An 18,845-nucleotide genomic window follows, 5' to 3' on the forward strand; every position below is an offset into this window, starting at 1 on the left:
CAGGTCTGGAGAAACGGCAGACAATATCACTCCATCTTTAAGGATACCTGTGGGCTCAGAATTACCAGGGGAGTCAGGCTCAAAACTCCTAGAAAGGGCATCCGCCTTAACATTCTTAGAACCCGGTAGGTAAGACACCACAAAATTAAACCGAGAGAAAAACAACGACCAGCGCGCCTGTCTAGGATTCAGGCGCCTGGCAGACTCAAGGTAAATTAAATTTTTGTGGTCAGTCAATACCACCACCTGATGTCTGGCCCCCTCAAGCCAGTGACGCCACTCCTCAAAAGCCCACTTCATGGCCAAAAGCTCCCGATTCCCAATATCATAATTCCGCTCGGCGGGCGAAAATTTACGGGAAAAAAAAGCACAAGGTCTCATCACGGAGCAGTCGGAACTTCTCTGCGACAACACCGCCCCAGCTCCGATTTCAGAAGCGTCGACCTCAACCTGAAAAGGAAGAGCAACATCAGGCTGACGCAACACTGGGGCGGAAGAAAAGCGGCGCTTGAGCTCCCGAAAGGCCTCCACAGCATCAGGGGACCAATCAGCAACATCAGCACCCTTCTTAGTCAAATCAGTCAATGGTTTTACAACATCAGAAAAACCAGCAATAAATCGACGATAAAAGTTAGCAAAGCCCAAAAATTTCTGAAGACTCTTAAGAGAAGAGGGTTGCGTCCAATCACCAATAGCCTGAACCTTGACAGGATCCATCTCGATGGAAGAGGGGGAAAAAATGTATCCCAAGAAGGAAATCTTTTGAACCCCAAAAACACACTTAGAACCCTTCACACACAAGGAATTAGACCGCAAAACCTGAAAAACCCTCCTGACCTGCTGGACATGAGAGTCCCAGTCATCCGAAAAAATCAGAATATCATCCAGATACACAATCATAAATTTATCCAAATAATCGCGGAAAATGTCATGCATAAAGGACTGGAAGACTGAAGGGGCATTTGAAAGACCAAAAGGCATCACCAAATACTCAAAATGGCCCTCGGGCGTATTAAATGCGGTTTTCCACTCATCCCCCTGCTTGATTCGCACCAAATTATACGCCCCACGGAGATCAATCTTAGAGAACCACTTGGCCCCCTTTATACGAGCAAACAAATCAGTAAGCAGTGGTAACGGATATTGATATTTAACCGTGATTTTATTCAAAAGTCGATAATCAATACACGGCCTCAAAGAGCCGTCTTTCTTAGACACAAAGAAAAAACCGGCTCCTAAGGGAGATGACGAAGGACGAATATGTCCCTTTTCCAAGGACTCCTTTATATATTCTCGCATAGCCGCGTGTTCAGGCACAGACAGATTAAATAAACGACCCTTAGGGTATTTACTACCCGGAATCAAGTCTATGGCACAATCGCACTCCCGATGCGGAGGTAGTGAACCAACCTTGGGTTCTTCAAAAACGTCACGAAAGTCAGACAAGAATTCAGGAATCTCAGAGGGAATAGATGATGAAATGGAAACCAAAGGTACGTCCCCATGAGTTCCTTTACATCCCCAGCTTAACACAGACATAGCTCTCCAGTCGAGGACTGGGTTATGAGATTGCAGCCATGGCAATCCCAGCACCAAAACATCATGTAGATTATACAGCACCAGAAAGCGAATAACCTCCTGGTGATCCGGATTAACACGCATAGTCACTTGTGTCCAGTATTGTGGTTTATTACTAGCCAATGGGGTGGAGTCAATCCCTTTCAGAGGTATCGGAGCCTCCAATGGCTCCAAATCATACCCACAGCGTTTGGCAAAGGACCAATCCATAAGACTCAAAGCAGCGCCAGAGTCGACATAGGCGTCCGCGGTAATAGATGACAAAGAACAAATCAGGGTCACAGATAGAATAAACTTAGACTGTAAAGTGCTAATTGAAACAGACTTGTCAGGCTTCTTAGTACGCTTAAAGCATGCTGATATAACATGAGTTGAATCACCACAATAGAAGCACAACCCATTTTTTCGTCTAAAATTCTGCCGCTCGCTTCTGGACAGAATTCTATCACATTGCATATTTTCTGGCGTTTTCTCAGTAGACACCGCCAAATGGTGCACAGGTTTGCGCTCCCGCAGACGCCTATCGATCTGAATAGCCATCGTCATGGACTCATTCAGACTCGCAGGCACAGGGAACCCCACCATAACATCCTTAATGGCATCAGAGAGACCTTCTCTGAAAATCGCCGCCAGGGCGCACTCATTCCACTGAGTAAGCACAGACCATTTGCGGAATTTTTGGCAGTATATTTCAGCTTCATCTTGCCCCTGAGACAAGGACATCAAGGCCTTTTCCGCCTGAAGCTCTAAATGAGGTTCCTCATAAAGCAACCCCAAGGCCAGAAAAAACGCATCCACATTGAGCAACGCAGGATCCCCTGGTGCCAATGCAAAAGCCCAGTCTTGAGGGTCGCCCCGGAGCAAGGAAATTACAATCCTGACCTGCTGTGCAGGGTCTCCGGCAGAGCGAGACTTCAGGGACAAAAACAATTTGCAATTATTTTTAAAATTTTGAAAGTGAGATCTATTCCCCGAGAAGAATTCAGGCAAAGGAATTCTAGGCTCAGACATAGGTGCATGAACAACAAAATCTTGCAAATTTTGTACCTTTGTGGCGAGATTATTCAAACCTGTAGCTACACTCTGAAGATCCATTAGAAACAGGTGAACACAGAGCCATTCAAGGATTAGAAGGAGAGAAAGAGAGGAAGGCTGCAGTATAGGCAGACTAGCAAGTGATTCAATTAAGAGCACACTCAGAACTAGAGGAAAAAAAAAAAAAAATTGTAGCAGACTTTTTTCTCTCCTTTCTCAGCCAGTAATTTAACCCTTTTTTTTGGGCCGGTCAAACTGTCATGATTCTCAATGGCGAGAGAACATAGCCCAGCATATATGAGAACTAGCTCTTGGAAGATGGAAACTATACTGACCATGAACTAAACCTGCCGCACAACTAGAAGTGGCCGGGTAGCATGCCTACGTTTTTTTATCCCTAGATGCCCAGCGCCAGCCGGAGAACTACCTAATCCTAGCAGAGGAAAAGACAGTCCTGGCTCACCTCTAGAGAAATTTTCCCAAAAGGCAGACAGAGGCCCCCACATATATTGGCGGTGATTTTAGATGAAATGACAAACGTAGTATGAAAATAGGTTTAGCAAAAATCGAGGTCCGCTTTCTAGATAGCAAGAAGACAGAAAGGGCACTTTCATGGTCAGCAGAAAACTCTATCAAAACACCATCCAGAAATTACTTTAAGACTCTAGCATTAACTCATAACACCAGAGTGGCAATTTCCGCTCACAAGAGCTTTCCAGACACAGTAACGAAACAGCAGCTGTGAACAGGAACAAAATGCAAAAACACACAAGGACAAAAGTCCAACTTAGCTGGGAGTTGTCTAGTAGCAGGAACATGCACAGAAAGGCTTCTGATTACATTGTTGACCGGCATGAAACTGACAGAGGAGCAAGGTTATATAGCGACTCCCACATCCTGATAGGAGCAGGTGAACAGAGGGGATGATGCACACAAGTACAATTCCACAAGTGGCCACCGGGGGAGCCCAGAATCCAATTTCACAACAGCGTTGCATTGATAACAAGTGCCAGAGGGGGAAGCACAGGAGAAGCAAGGAGCTGGAGGAGAGCTGCGATTGGGCTCCCTCCAAGCTGAAGCGCAGGAACCAGGCACCGGGAGCCCGAGGCTGTGTGGAACTGCATGTCCTATAGCAGAACCGGCGGGCAGAAGACTTCAGGTCGTTCACACCCAAAAGAACAGCAACATACAGAGCCCGGAGTCGTGATAGAGACCCTGTAAAAAGGCTCGCGTTGCCTACCATGTGGGTACTGTCTTAGGACACGGAAAGAGAGGACCTTGTGTGGAGCCATGGGCAGCAAGGGACTCACCTCAAAGCGCAAGAAGGAAGGCTTTCTAACCTCCTTAATTGCTTCCAGGCCGGCTGGACCTCATCAACACCTGTTACCCATACTTTGGACTGTGGCTGTAACCACCAGTAAACAGGTAAAGAGACTGCAATCTGATTGTTTATGGCACCACACCATCTTGACCAAATACATCGGGAGCCCTGGGGAACCAGCTTCACCTGTGGGAAGCCATACCATCCCTGCTGCCACAGCATCACCCCAGTGGACCCCATTAAGCAGCGTCTGTCACCCCTGACCGAATACCACAGGTGGCGTCACGAACATTCTTATTTTCTTATCACACCTTTAAAGTCCTATCAATTTAACTTGAACGCCCAGGGCCACGGACCGGTTTGCTGCCACCGTGACCACCCCTTTAATGATGACCAGACCCGGTACCGAGTAACCCTTAGGCCCAGACGGGCGCTCCACAAGCCCTTGGGAAGCTGTTGTTTTTGCCTGGACGGACCCTTTAAGAGTTAATTTCTTCACTAAATAATGCAGAAGCAATTCATTTATTTCTCAGATAAATATATAATGTTGATATCAAAATAGATTTCTAATTGAACATCTGACCATAGATCACAGACAAAGCAAACGCCATCAACCACAGAACAAAACAAAAACTAATTTTACCGACACATCCGGACCATTCGGGCAAATGACAGTCCAATCTTAACACCTGAGGATCTGCCTGTCATCCCCGTGTCAGTTTCTTTAAATGGTGGTAAAGTTGCATTAAGGATACGAGAGAGATTGTCATGTTTTATATAAACCCTAAGTGCAGGAGCGCAGGAAATGCTTTTGTGGGTGCTCGAAATTTGCTGTAGAAGACAATGGTGTTAACGGAATGAATTTATTTACAGGCTTATCCTGTATTTATTAGACCACCCTCCCAGTGTGAACGGAGGTTTGGGATCAGAAGAAAATAATAGTATATCAAAGGCGGTTCATTGCTTTTTGAGAAGTAGGGGGCACTATTGTTAATCCAGTTTCATTGTACAGTGAACTTGAAATCTACAAAAACTATTGAAAGCTGAGTTCTGATTATTTCTCGAGAATAAGAGATCATTTCTATAATAGAGTCTTGATTGTTGGTAGAAGCTAGAGAATCAGGTCTACAAATGAGCCATTCATTGTATCCTGCAGAGTTTTTTGTATTTCCTAAAGTTTTCATGCAGTAGTGTTTAGGCACAAGCTCAGGTTCCTCCTGTTCCTGCAAAAGCTGCTGTGTCTTGTATTTGATTAAACACACTTCGCACAGCGTGTAGAGGAAGGTAATTGTGCAAGGTACTGTATTCTCCAAGTTGCTAACATGGCTAAATGTTAAAGGGGTATACATGGCAGAAGGGAAGCAGACCAAATGTGATAATATAAAGAAGCCCTCCTCCTCCTCCAATCAAAGTTTTTATCCTCTTAATATATTACAATTATCATGTTATTTAGCACAGTGTACTTACAATTGCTCATTTTGCCTTTCTACCCAGTTAATTCTTCTCTTTGCTCTATATAGAAACAGGAAGTCTCTTGTCCCTGCATTTATCATTCTCCTCTTCAATTCCTGTCCCAGCGGCTCCCTCCTCCCCCCTGCCGCAGGCTTTTCAGTGACTCATAACTTGTGCACAGAAAATTGACCTCCTGTTTCTACGTAGAGTTTAGAAAGATTTAGCTAGTCTGTTTTTAATCGAGAGATGTCACAGACCTAATGGAAAAGAGAACAATTAACCGAATAGAATTGCAAAATGAGAAATTGTAAGTACACAGTGTTACAGTGGCATGTAAAAGTTTGTGCACCCTTGGTCAAGATTACTGTTATTGTAAACAGTTAAGCAAGATGAAGATGGAATGAATGATTTCTAACAGGCCTAAAATTAAAGATGACACATATCCTTATCGTTTTAGGCCAAAAATATATATATATATTTTTTTTATCTTTTACATTTAAAAAATGCCAAAAAGGAAAATGGGGGTTCTGATTTGCCTCTCTAGCAATCCTATGAGCAGTTCCAGCTCAACTTTTGCTTGGTCTTCTAGACCTTATCTTGACCTCCACTGATCCTGTTACCTGACATATCTTAATTATATTTCATCATATTCCACCATTTTCATTTACAGGGTGCTAGGCAGCTGCTTAGAAGAACCCATGGCTCCTTTTTTTGGCACAAGGTTGGAGGAGACCGTGTTTTTATAAAGCTGGGAACTTTGCATCACCTGGCCTTTCCTAACGATGAACAAGCCATAACCCTGACAGGTTAATTAAGGTCTGAAACCTTGGTCAAATTTATCTGAGCACACAAATCCAACTTTCGCATCAGTAAAAATGAAAAAAAAAAAAAAAGACTAATATATCATCATACAAAGGAAATGTGTCATCTTTAACTTTAGGCCTAACTAACTTTATCTTCAACTTGCCTAACTGTTCACAATAACAGAAATTTTGACCGGGGTGCCCAAACCTTTACATGCCGCTGTATATATTATGATTGCAATATACTAAGATGCTAAAAACTTTAATGGGAGGAGGAGTACTTCTTTAAAGTGGAGGATGATTTATGTAAACTATATCTGAAGATTTGGGTGTTTTAATGGAATTGCACTCCCTGAAAACGATGAACCTCATGGTCCATGTTTGGGTTACTCCTCTATGTGTTGGAATGCAAAATTCTAGCCATACATCTACAAGTATTACATGGACAGCTATACATCTACTAAAGTTGCTAAAAAGAGTGACTGTCCATAGCTTAAAGGGGTTGTCTGGTCTTAAACTGTATGTCTGCAGTCATTCTTTGTTACAGCAGGCTTGTGAATCCTCACAACGTGCACTGTAAGGATTCTCTGGTGCCGGTCACATGCCGACTAGACGTGTGCTGCCTCTCTCAATGCAAGTGTATTCAGGGAGGCCAGACACAGTCTAGTCGGAATGTGGCATGGAGTATGCAATCACATACTTGCAATCACATGACTGCTGGTGCCAGTAACAAAGAATCTTCACAGCACGCAGTGCCCACACTGTGAGGATTCACAAGTCTGCAGTCACATAGAGTGCACATACAGTATAGTGACTGTTGACTTGCAGTTTAAGATTGGACAACCCCTTTAACTGCAAAATTAGCTGTTTGCTGAGATTTGGACGTGCAGAGATCAGAGACCTTACTGCACTTAAAGGAATTAACATGGATTAGAAAAAAGAGTCTGTGCAAACTCATGTAAATGAGCTATATCTACTATTGCAGCTCATCACAATTTAAAGGGGTTTCCAGGATTCGGGCTCATGTCTGTAGTCACGCTATGTGACTGCAGACTTGTTAATCCTCACTGCATGCACAGTGTGAGTTGTTGGGATTCTCCAGAAGCGGGATCGGGCAATCATGTGACTGAAAGTATGCAATATGCATAGTCCTGGCCACAATCCAACTAGAGGCAGTGCAAGTCTAGTCGGCATGTGACCGCATGTACGCAGTCACATATTACCACTCACGTTCCTGGCACCAGCAGCGGACTGTTCGCACCGTGAGGATTCACAAGTTTGCAGTCACATAGGGTGACTGCAAACTTGAACTCCAAACCTGGACAACCTTTTTAAGTAAATAGGAATTGGCTGCAATGCCAATCAAAGGCACAAGACCAGGGACAAGATACCTTTTCTTGAAAAAAAAAACCCACTATTTTTGTAATTCTGGACAACCCCCTTTACTCATGGGGCAGTTTCTGTCTTTCATAAATGTTGTACTTACAATTGGAAGCTCTATGGAGGTTAAACAACCTATGGGTAATGGTGTACAGGTCATATTCTCCATGGCTCATGTAATAATCGGAGGGCTGGGTCTATGGCTCTTGGTCTTTGCCCAAGCAGATGGCTGTACCCTGGCAGGTCAGGACAGCGGCTGCTCTGACCCTTACTGTGCACACATGCTGAAAGACCCACATGAATCTCTGCTTCAGGGGGTCCACGTATGGGTGAAGCCGGTGCCTTCTTTTTGGACAAAAAATAAGGGTTACATTTTGCTTTTTAATCGTTTCATTGTTAATATGTTAGTAATAACAAACGTCAATAAAATATTTATAGCCATAAAATGTGCTCATCTGATAAATGCCGCCATCTCATTCGCTGTCTTGGATCATTGGCCACTTGTTGAACACTGTTACAAAAGAATAATTTTAATGACATGCTTTTAAGAATATTCCTTGCTTTCTATCAAGTTTATGGCATGAGATGTTGTTTTCTAGAGTGAGTAGCAATTTATATATCATCGTGTATGAAGCTAAGCTTAAGAAGACAATGATTGATTAATAGAGGAGACAGTGGATGAGGAGTGGGAGGAGAGGAGGCATCATAAACATGTTAGATGGAGGAGAAGGAGAAGATTGCCATACAAGAGAGGAGTGGAGGTGGGAGATCACTGTGCGACTGAAGACAATGCATGGTGGGGAGAGGCACAAAGCATGGGGAGAAGGAGTGTGGAAGAAAGGGTGGAAGTGTGTCGGATTTGTACGGTTCTGCCAGGAAGTCTCAGTGCTTGTGGTGTGTATATCCAGTCTCCAAAGTGCACAGCTCAGTACCATATTACTGAGTTTTATAAATATTTTATAATAAAAAAGACTAGGGTGAAAGAGCAGGGCAGTATGTCAGCCTGAAGAAGGAATGGAAAATTAGAGCCGTGTGGCAGGAGAGTGTCAGGTGGGCAGAGAGCAGCTCAGGGAAGAGATGGAGGCAGCAGAATGAAAGGAGAGATGAAGAGGGGAGGAAAAGGAGAGAGAGAAGATTGACAGGAGAGATCATTGAGAAAGAAAAGTGAGAGGAGAGAAAGAGAATATAGAGCAGAGATCATGGAAAAAGGAGGATAAGAGGCAAAATCAGAGAGCGATGAGAGATCATGGAGGGAACAGAGTGAGAGGAGAGATCATGGGGAGAGGAGGATGAGGGTATGTGCACACAATGTCCGCTCTGGAAAAAGCACCCAGAAAATGTTCAAAAGAATGAGCATATGCATTTCTATGTAAGAATGACTCGCTGTTCATGTGTTCAGGCCTTTGAGCTGCTTTTAACCTCTTCAGGTTTCCAAAGATGTCAAAAGCTTAAAAGAAATGACTTGTCTATTTTTCTGGTGGTTTCTGCTCTTTAATTTACTATAAAAGTCAATGGGAGAGTTCAAAAAACACCTAGTTGATGCCAGGTGTCTTTTGAGCGTTTTGCCAACGTTTTTGCTTAACCCCTTAATGACCGCCAATACGTCTTTTAACTGACCTGAGATATAAGACAATGACCTCCCCATACAGGTCACAATCCAGCAGCTGTTGGCTGTACACTGTAGCTGACAACTTGCTGTATCAGCCATGATCAATGTTTGCACCTTCCAAATCTGTTTAACCCCTTAGATGCTGCTGTCAATAGTGACTACATCATTATAAATGGTTAACAGAGTGTGAGGGCTTCTTCTTTATCCCAATTGGTGCCCTCAGATCATGATTTTGTGGTCCTGATGTTTGCAATGGCAATTCACGACCAAATAGTAGCCTTAGAGCCTGACGGCTCTACTAATCTGTTCAGAAGTTAGCGGCATTTAGGTGGTAAAAATGCATATTTTCATTTCTGTCATGCCAATTTGCATTAATTCCTCAAAATCGCCTGAAGGGTTAATAAACTACCTAATTGCAGTTTTCAATATGTCGGGGGATGCTGTTTTTAAAATGGTATAACTTTTGGGGGTTTCCCAATATATGGGACCCCTAAAGTCACTTCAAACATGGATAGGTCCATAAAAAAATAAATTTTGTAAATTTCCTTGAAAAGATGAAAAATTACGCTACATTTTTAAACCTCCTAAAATGCTAACAAAATAAAATAACATTTTACAAATGGTGCTGATGTAAAGCAGACATGTGGGAAATGTTATTTATTAATATTTTGCTGTGGTATGACTATCTGGATTAAAGGGATTATCAATCAAAGTTTGAAAATTGCTAATTTTTAAACATTTTTCTCGAATTTCTGATATTTTTTATAAATAAACACAAAACATATCGACCTAAATTTATCATTATCATAAAGTACAACATGTCACGAAAAACAATCTCAAAATCACTGGGATTTGTTGAAGCATTGCAGAGTTATTACCACATAAAGTGACACTGGTCAGATTTAAAAAATTTGGCTCCGTCACTAAGGGGTTAAAAAACTACTAGCGGCTTCAACATTGTTAATAGAGTTAAAATAACTTACCGGAAAATGCCAGTGAAAAAAAAGAGATTACTGAAATGGTGTAAAATGTTGGCGCTCAAAAACCTAGTATAGAGAGAGAAAAGTTGAAGTGTGCAGAGTGATCCGTGGTGGAGAGCAAAGTGACGGGAGAAGAAAAGTACATTGAGAGAATCTAGAGCAGTTTCTAAAGGGAGATAAAAAGTCACGAAAGACGGAGAAAAGAACAGAGTGACATAAGAGTAAAAAAAGAATATGAAATGAAAGATGAATAGTCGTGTGAGAGGAGAAAGGAGTGTGAAAGAACAGCTGGAGACAACAGTGTGAAACCAGAGGAGAGATGGAAACAGGAAAGTGAGAGGAGAGATGGAGAGCAGTGTGAGAAAAGAGATGGGAGTAATAATGTGAGCGGAGAGATGGAGAGCAGTGTGAGAAAAGAGAGGAGTAATAATGTGAGAGGAGAGATGGAGAACAGTGTGAGAAAAGAGAGGAGTAATAATGTGAGAGGAGAGATGGAGAGCAATGTGAGAAAAGAGATAGGAGTAATAATGTGAGAGGAGAGATGGAGAGCAGTGTGAGAAAAGAGATGGGAGTAATAATGTGAGAGGAGAGATGGAGAGCAATGTGAGAAAAGAGATAGGAGTAATAATGTGAGAGGAGAGATGGAGAGCAATGTGAGAAAAGAGATGGGAGTAATAATGTGAGAGGAGAGATGGAGAGCAGTGTGAGAAAAGAGATGGAAGTAATAATGTGAGAGGAGAGATGGAGAGCAATGTGAGAAAAGAGATGGGAGTAATAATGTGAGAGGAGAGATGGAGAGCAGTGTGAGAAAAGAGATAGGAGTAATAATGTGAGGAGAGATGGAGAGCAATGTGAGAAAAGAGATGGGAGTAATAATGTGAGAGGAGAGATGGAGAGCAGTGTGAGAAAAGAGATGGAAGTAATAATGTGAGAGGAGAGATGGAGAGCAATGTGAGAAAAGAGATGGGAGTAATAATGTGAGAGGAGAGATGGAGAGCAATGTGAGAAAAGAGATGGGAGTAATAATGTGAGAGGAGAGATGGAGAGCAGTGTGAGAAAAGAGATGGGAGTAATAATGTGAGAGGAGAGATGGAGAGCAGAGTGAGAAAAGAGATGGGAGTAATAATGTGAGAGGAGAGATGGAGAGCAATGTGAGAAAAGAGATAGGAGTAATAATGTGAGAGGAGAGATGGAGAGCAATGTGAGAAAAGAGATAGGAGTAATAATGTGAGAGGAGAGATGGAGAGCAATGTGAGAAAAGAGATGGGAGTAATAATGTGAGAGGAGAGATGGAGAGCAGTGTGAGAAAAGAGATGGGAGTAATAATGTGAGAGGAGAGATGGAGAGCAGTGTGAGAAAAGAGATGGGAGTAATAATGTGAGAGGAGAGATGGAGAGCAATGTGAGAAAAGAGATGGGAGTAATAATGTGAGAGGAGAGATGGAGAGCAGTGTGAGAAAAGAGATGGGAGTAATAATGTGAGAGGAGAGATGGAGAGCAGTGTGAGATAAGAGATGGGAGTAATAATGTGAGAGGAGAGATGGAGAGCAGTGTGAGAAAAGAGATGGGAGTAATAATGTGAGAGGAGAGATGGAGAGCAGTGTGAGAAAAGAGATGGGAGTAATAATGTGAGAGGAGAGATGGAGAGCAATGTGAGAAAAGAGATGGGAGTAATAATGTGAGCGGAGAGATGGAGAGCAGTGTGAGAAAAGAGATGGGAGTAAAAATGTGAGAGGAGAGATGGAGAGCAATGTGAGAAAAGAGATAGGAGTAATAATGTGAGAGGAGAGATGGACAGCAGTGTGAGAAAAGAGATGGGAGTAATAATGTGAGAGGAGAGATGGAGAGCAGTGTGAGAAAAGAGATGGGAGTAATAATGTGAGAGGAGAGATGGAGAGCAGAGTGAGAAAAGAGATGGGAGTAATAATGTGAGCGGAGAGATGGAGAGCAGTGTGAGAAAAGAGATGGGAGTAAAAATGTGAGAGGAGAGATGGAGAGCAGTGTGAGAAAAGAGATAGGAGTAATAATGTGAGAGGAGAGATGGAGAGCAATGTGAGAAAAGAGATGGGAGTAATAATGTGAGAGGAGAGATGGAGAGCAGTGTGAGAAAAGAGATGGGAGTAATAATGTGAGAGGAGAGATGGAGAGCAGTGTGAGATAAGAGATGGGAGTAATAATGTGAGAGGAGAGATGGAGAGCAGTGTGAGAAAAGAGATGGGAGTAATAATGTGAGCGGAGAGATGGAGAGCAGTGTGAGATAAGAGATGGGAGTAATAATGTGAGAGGAGAGATGGAGAGCAGTGTGAGAAAAGAGATAGGAGTAATAATGTGAGAGGAGAGATGGAGAGCAGTGTGAGAAAAGAGATGGGAGTAATAATGTGAGCGGAGAGATGGAGAGCAGTGTGAGAAAAGAGATGGGAGTAAAAATGTGAGAGGAGAGATGGAGAGCAATGTGAGAAAAGAGATAGGAGTAATAATGTGAGAGGAGAGATGGACAGCAGTGTGAGAAAAGAGATGGGAGTAATAATGTGAGAGGAGAGATGGAGAGCAGTGTGAGAAAAGAGATGGGAGTAAAAATGTGAGAGGAGAGATGGAGAGCAATGTGAGAAAAGAGATAGGAGTAATAATGTGAGAGGAGAGATGGACAGCAGTGTGAGAAAAGAGATGGGAGTAATAATGTGAGCGGAGAGATGGAGAGCAGTGTGAGAAAAGAGATGGGAGTAAAAATGTGAGAGGAGAGATGGAGAGCAGTGTGAGAAAAGAGATAGGAGTAATAATGTGAGAGGAGAGATGAGTGGGATGAAGCATGGAGGAGCTGAGTACAAGGTGCGATGGAAATGGAAATGTAATTATATTATTGGACCTTGAAAACTGACTGAGCGTTAATTGATTAAACATTTTCTCATGAGCCCCTTGTCCAGTGACCGCAGGATAATGCAGTGTAGCGCACCTAGGCACGTCTACATGATGAGTGTGCTCATGCCTACATGTATGCAGTAAAATTAATACCAGGCTCAGTGAATTATCAGCCCCAAACACCACATAGCAACACAAGGGATAGGTTTACACAAATTTCTCCATATCCGAAAAAAAAACAGTCGTAGTATTCTGATCAGAGTTTGATCAGAGAGGCATCAGTTGTTCTCGGAGGTGGAGAGAGAAAAAAAGTTTCTCCATTCTGTCAGTCCGTGAAAATCAGTCGGCGCTGGGATGTTGGTCTGATTTTGTTCAGTTACCCATAGATTTTCATTGCCAATTTTGATCCGATACTAGGATCAAGATCAGACATGTCCCTGATTTTTTTTTTCCGCAGATCACTTTGTCTCGATCCAAAGAAAAAATCATACATGTGCACAGAATATCATAGTGTTGGAATAAGTTTAAATGCAACAACTCCATTCCTGTTGTAGTCTGCATTGAATGTCTATGAGTGTTCATTTGTCAGCTATGCTGTGATTGTTAAAGTTTGTATAAAAAAAAAAAAAAAGGTCACAGGACACTCACTGATTGCATCAGTCTGCTGCTGTTTCCTTCACAGAGAGACATGTATTACATGGACTAGATTATATCGGTAGTTACTGTCAAAGCTTTCTTATTTTGTTCCAGTTCAAGCTGCATATATTAAACACAGTTTGCCTTACGTTGGATTCTGCTGCTTATATGAAGTAACACGCGCTGCTGTGGTAATACTCCGGCTAACAGGTTATGGGCCCAGCCACCGGAAAGTAAATGGTAAAAAGCCCAGTCACCGGAATAAGCAGCGAGCCAAGCGCAGACAGCACAGAGGAACCCCCGGAATACAAGGACACCGGAACGCAAAGGTACCGCAGTGTACAGAGCACCGGACAGCGCAGCTTAAAGGGCCAGTAACAAACAAAAAAAAAAGAGGTACAAGAGACAAGAATGTCTACAGAAAGGAATGCAGTGAAGTACACAGTGCCAAGTCTCACAAATCACAATTACAGCTCCTGGAAATTCAAGGTAAAGATGTTACTTATAAGAGAGGGTACATGGAAATGTATTGAACAGCCTGTGCCTGACCCAGTACCGGGTGATTGGCTAGAGACTGATCAGAAAGCACAAAGCACTATTTCCCTCAGCATAGATGATAACCAGATTGTACATGTATGCAAATGTGATACTGCAAAGAAAATGTGGGAAGAATTACAGAAAGTGCATGAAAGGTCAAATCTCAGCAATAAGCTATATCTTATGAGAAAGCTGTATCAGTCTAAATTAAGTGATGGCCAGCATATGCAGGACTATATCAGAAACACCCTAGAGATTGTGGAGCGCCTAAGGGGTATTGGTGAAGAAATTAAAGATTTTCATGTTGCTGCATTACTATTAAGTGGTCTTCCAGAAAGTTATGGCACGCTTGTGACTGCATTAGATGCCAGACCAGATGATGAACTCACACTAGAATATGTGAAAGGGAAACTTGCAGATGAATACAAGAGAAAGTCAGAGACTATTAGCAATAATATATGCAAAGCAGAAACAGCATTAAAGACACAGTACTTTTCTAAAGCTCAGAGTCATTTAAAGGAAACTCGTGAATGTTTTGTCTGTAAAAAGCCTGGTCACCTTAAAGCAGACTGCAGAGTGTGGAAAGCAAGAATGAATCAGTTTAAAAAGCAGGACAGTCATCAAAAGGTTAAAACAGCTGTAAAGAAGGAAGATGCATGTATTGCGACTGCATTTGGGGTCAGCACAAGCCCATATGCAAACCATGTTTGGTGTATTGACTCTGGAGCGACTGCTCACATGACACGTGATAAGGATTTCTTCATTAATCTAGATGAAAGCAAGTCTGAAAAGGTAATTTTAGCTAATGGTCACTATATGACATCAGAAGGAATAGGAGATGGTTATTTCCATTGTCAAGTTCAATCCTCAGCACAAGTCAGAAAAATCCCAGTTAAAGACGTGCTGTATGTTCCCAAACTTGAAAGTAACCTTTTATCTGTAAAGAAGCTTGCACAACAAGGAAATATAGTTACATTTAAGGATGACAGATGCATCATTTCAAAGAAGGGTCATACCCTTGCCGAAGGAAAAATCAAAGATGAACTTTATCAGCTGAAATGCAATGAAACTGTTTACAGTGCTAGACAAGATTTTCATAAGGACTGTATTCATGTGTGGCACAGACGCCTAGGCCACAGAGATCCAGAAGCAGTAAAGAAACTAGCTCAACTTGCAAATGGTATTGCAATCAACCAGTGTAATCAAACAATGAAGTGCACAAGTTGCCTAAAAGGGAAAATGTCCAGAAAATCGTTTCCTAAAGTAAGCACTACTAAATCTGCACAGATACTGGATTTGATACATACAGATGTGTGTGGTCCAATGAGTGTTCTTACTCCCAGCAAGAAGAGATATTTTCTCACATTCATTGATGATTATTCCAGATATACTGTTACTTACCTACTTCAAAGTAAAGATGAAGTTCCACAGAAACTTGAAGAATATCTTGCTGCAGTTCTTAACAAATTTGGAAGAATACCAAAGGTACTGCGAGCAGATAATGGAACTGAATATACAAGTGGTAAAGTGCAAACCATCCTGAAAAAGAATGGAATCGTGTTCCAGACAACCGTTCCATACAACCCAGAGCAGAATGGCACAGCAGAGAGAAAGAACCAAACTCTTTGTGAAAGTGGAAGAAGTATGCTATTTGATGGAAACCTACCTACAACATATTGGGGAGAAGCCATCATGACTGCTACCTATCTTCAAAATCGACTGCCAAGTAAAGCTACAAGTAAAACTCCATATGAGTTATGGAACTGTGAGAAGCCCAACCTGAAGCATCTCAGGATATTCGGAAGCAAAACTTTTGTGCATGTTCCCAAAGAAAAACGTTCTAAGTGGGAATCTCATGCAAAGGAAGGAGTTCTTGTGGGGTACAGTGAAACTCAGAAAGGATACAGAATCCTGCATCCACAGACCAACACAGTAACAATCAGCAGAGATGTAGTGATTGATGAAAACTCAGTATCGCTCAAATTTCATGAGGTTACGCAAATAATTCAACCTAAGGAACAAGAATTTCAGTCAGGGATTCCAGACATTGAAGAGAATCTCAAAGAAAATACTGAAGTCTGGATATGCTCTGAAAGTACTGAAAAAGAAACAGAAGAACCAAGCCAACCTCAGGAGATCAGAAGATCAGAAAGATCAAATAAAGGAATTCCAGCTAAACGCCTTTCTTATATGGTCAGATCAATTCCAGAAGAAGAGCCACAGTCATGGCAGGAAATGCAAAAACTGCCTATTCATAAGAAGCAAAAATGGATAAAAGCTGCTGATGAAGAAATGGAATCCCTTCATAAGCTCAAAACATGGGAGCTCACAGAGCTACCTCAAGGCAAGAAAGCAATTGGATGTAAGTGGGTCTTTAAGAACAAATATGACTCCGAAGGTAATATTCACCGTTTTAAAGCAAGATTGGTCGCAAAAGGTTATTCACAAAAATATGGTGAAGATTATGATGCTACTTTTGCTCCAGTTGCCAAGCAAACTACATTCAGAACTTTATTATCCATAGCTGCTGTTCAGCAGATGAAAGTAAGACATTTTGACATCAAAACAGCCTTTCTACATGGAGACATTGAAGAAGAGCTGTACATGACTCAACCAGAAGGCTATGTTAAAAGGGGTAAAGAGAACCTTGTTTGCAGAATGCAAAAATCTCTCTACGGCCTTAAGCAATCAGCAAGAGCATGGAACACTAAGATGAACAAAGTGTTAATCGACGAAGGATTTAAAAGGTCTCAAGCGGATCCATGTTTGTATACAAAAGGTGTATCACAAGATTGGATGTATGTTATTCTATATGTGGATGATGTAATAATAGCGCATCAAGAAGAGAGAGAAATTTCAAAACTAGGTCAAATTCTGAACAAGCATTTCGAGACCAAGGACCTTGGAGATGTGACATACTATTTGGGAATCCAAATCCAGAGAGAGGAAGATGGAAGTTTTCTTCTTAATCAAAATTCTAAAATCTCCACAGTTCTAAACCAGTTTGGAATGTCAGAAGCCAAAGGCATATCAACTCCAATGGATCCATCTTACCTAAAATTGGAAGGAGAAGAAGATCTGCTACCCACAAATGACAGTTACAGACAAGCAGTGGGGGCACTTCTATACATAGCAACCACAACCCGTCCAGATATCTCAGCCACAGTGGGAATTCTCTGCCGACGTGTAAGCAAGCCACGCCAAAGAGATTGGAATGCAATTAAGAGACTTCTTCAGTATCTTAAGGCAACCCAAGAGTTAAGTCTAAAGATTTCTGCATCAGGAGATCTAATTCTCAGAGGATATGTAGATGCAGATTGGGCTGGAGACTCAAGTGATCGAAGATCAACAAGTGGTTACTTGTTCAAGTTAGGACACACTTCAATCTCATGGTCAAGTAGAAAACAAGTGTCAGTTGCATTGTCTTCTACAGAAGCAGAATATACATCAGCTGCTCATGCAAGTCAAGAGTTAATTTGGTTGAAGCAACTTTTGGAAGAATTCGGCAAACCACTAGCTGAACCAACTGTTATCTATGAGGACAACCAAGGATGTATCAAGCTCGCCAGCAGTGAAAGGATAAGTGCAAGAACAAAGCACATTGATGTTAAACATCATCACTTGCGCGACTTAGTAGAGCGTGAAGTTCTAAAGTTTGTTTACTGTGAATCTGACAAGATGTTAGCAGATGTTTTGACAAAGCCATTGTCAAGAGCCAAGTTTGAAGAATTCAGAACTGCAATGGGACTAACAGGATAAGCAGTTGTTGAGTGGGGGTGTTGGAATAAGTTTAAATGCAACAACTCCATTCCTGTTGTAGTCTGCATTGAATGTCTATGAGTGTTCATTTGTCAGCTATGCTGTGATTGTTAAAGTTTGTATAAAAAAAAAAAAAAAGGTCACAGGACACTCACTGATTGCATCATTCTGCTGCTGTTTCCTTCACAGAGAGACATGTATTACATGGACTAGATTATATCGGTAGTTACTGTCAAAGCTTTCTTATTTTGTTCCAGTTCAAGCTGCATATATTAAACACAGTTTGCCTTACGTTGGATTCTGCTGCTTATATGAAGCAACACGCGCTGCTGTGGTAATACTCTGGCTAACACATAGGCACGAGTGCTGTCTGTGAAAACCATGTAAACCTCATGTTCGAGAAAATCGTCGTGTTCATGAGCCCTAGTTCTGCGTCCTCTGCAGAATCCTAGATGATCTTTACTAACATGCTGCTTCGCAGAGCTACAACAGTATCAATAAGAGTGCCAACCACAGTGCCTCCATAACAGCGCCGGCCACAGTGCCTCCATAACAGCGCCGGCCACAGTGCCTCCATAACAGCGCCGGCCACAGTGCCTCCATAACAGCGCCGGCCACAGTGCCTCCATAACAGCGCCGGCCACAGTGCCTCCATAACAGCGCCGGCCACAGTGCCTCCATAACAGCTCCGACCACAGTGCCTCCATAACAGCGCCGGCCACAGTGCCTCCATAACAGCTCCGACCACAGTGCCTCCATAACAGCGCCTGCCACAGTGCCTCCATAACAGCGCCTGCCACAGTGCCTCCATAACAGCTCCGACCACAGTGCCTCCATAACAGCACCTGCCACAGTGCCTCCATAACAGCACCAGCCACAGTGCCTCCATAACAGCGCCGG

The 18,845-nt window shown here is 42.3% G+C and overlaps 1 protein-coding gene across 13 annotated transcripts in view; it reads left to right on the forward strand.

Moving 5' to 3' along the window:
• Positions 1–18,845, forward strand: part of SYT7 (synaptotagmin 7) — a 771,057-nt gene that overhangs the window by 365,681 nt on the left and 386,531 nt on the right. The window contains exon 1 of one of the 13 annotated variants that reach the window (XM_077287910.1): positions 14,041–14,138. The exons of the other annotated variants lie outside the window; for them this stretch is intronic. The gene's annotated coding sequence lies outside the window, so the exon portion shown is untranslated. Of the gene's footprint in view, positions 1–14,040; positions 14,139–18,845 lie in introns of those variants that run through there. 13 annotated transcript variants of the gene reach the window in all.

Source organism: Ranitomeya variabilis, chromosome 2 (assembly GCF_051348905.1).
Source record: "Ranitomeya variabilis isolate aRanVar5 chromosome 2, aRanVar5.hap1, whole genome shotgun sequence".
Lineage (NCBI taxonomy): Eukaryota > Metazoa > Chordata > Amphibia > Anura > Dendrobatidae > Ranitomeya > Ranitomeya variabilis.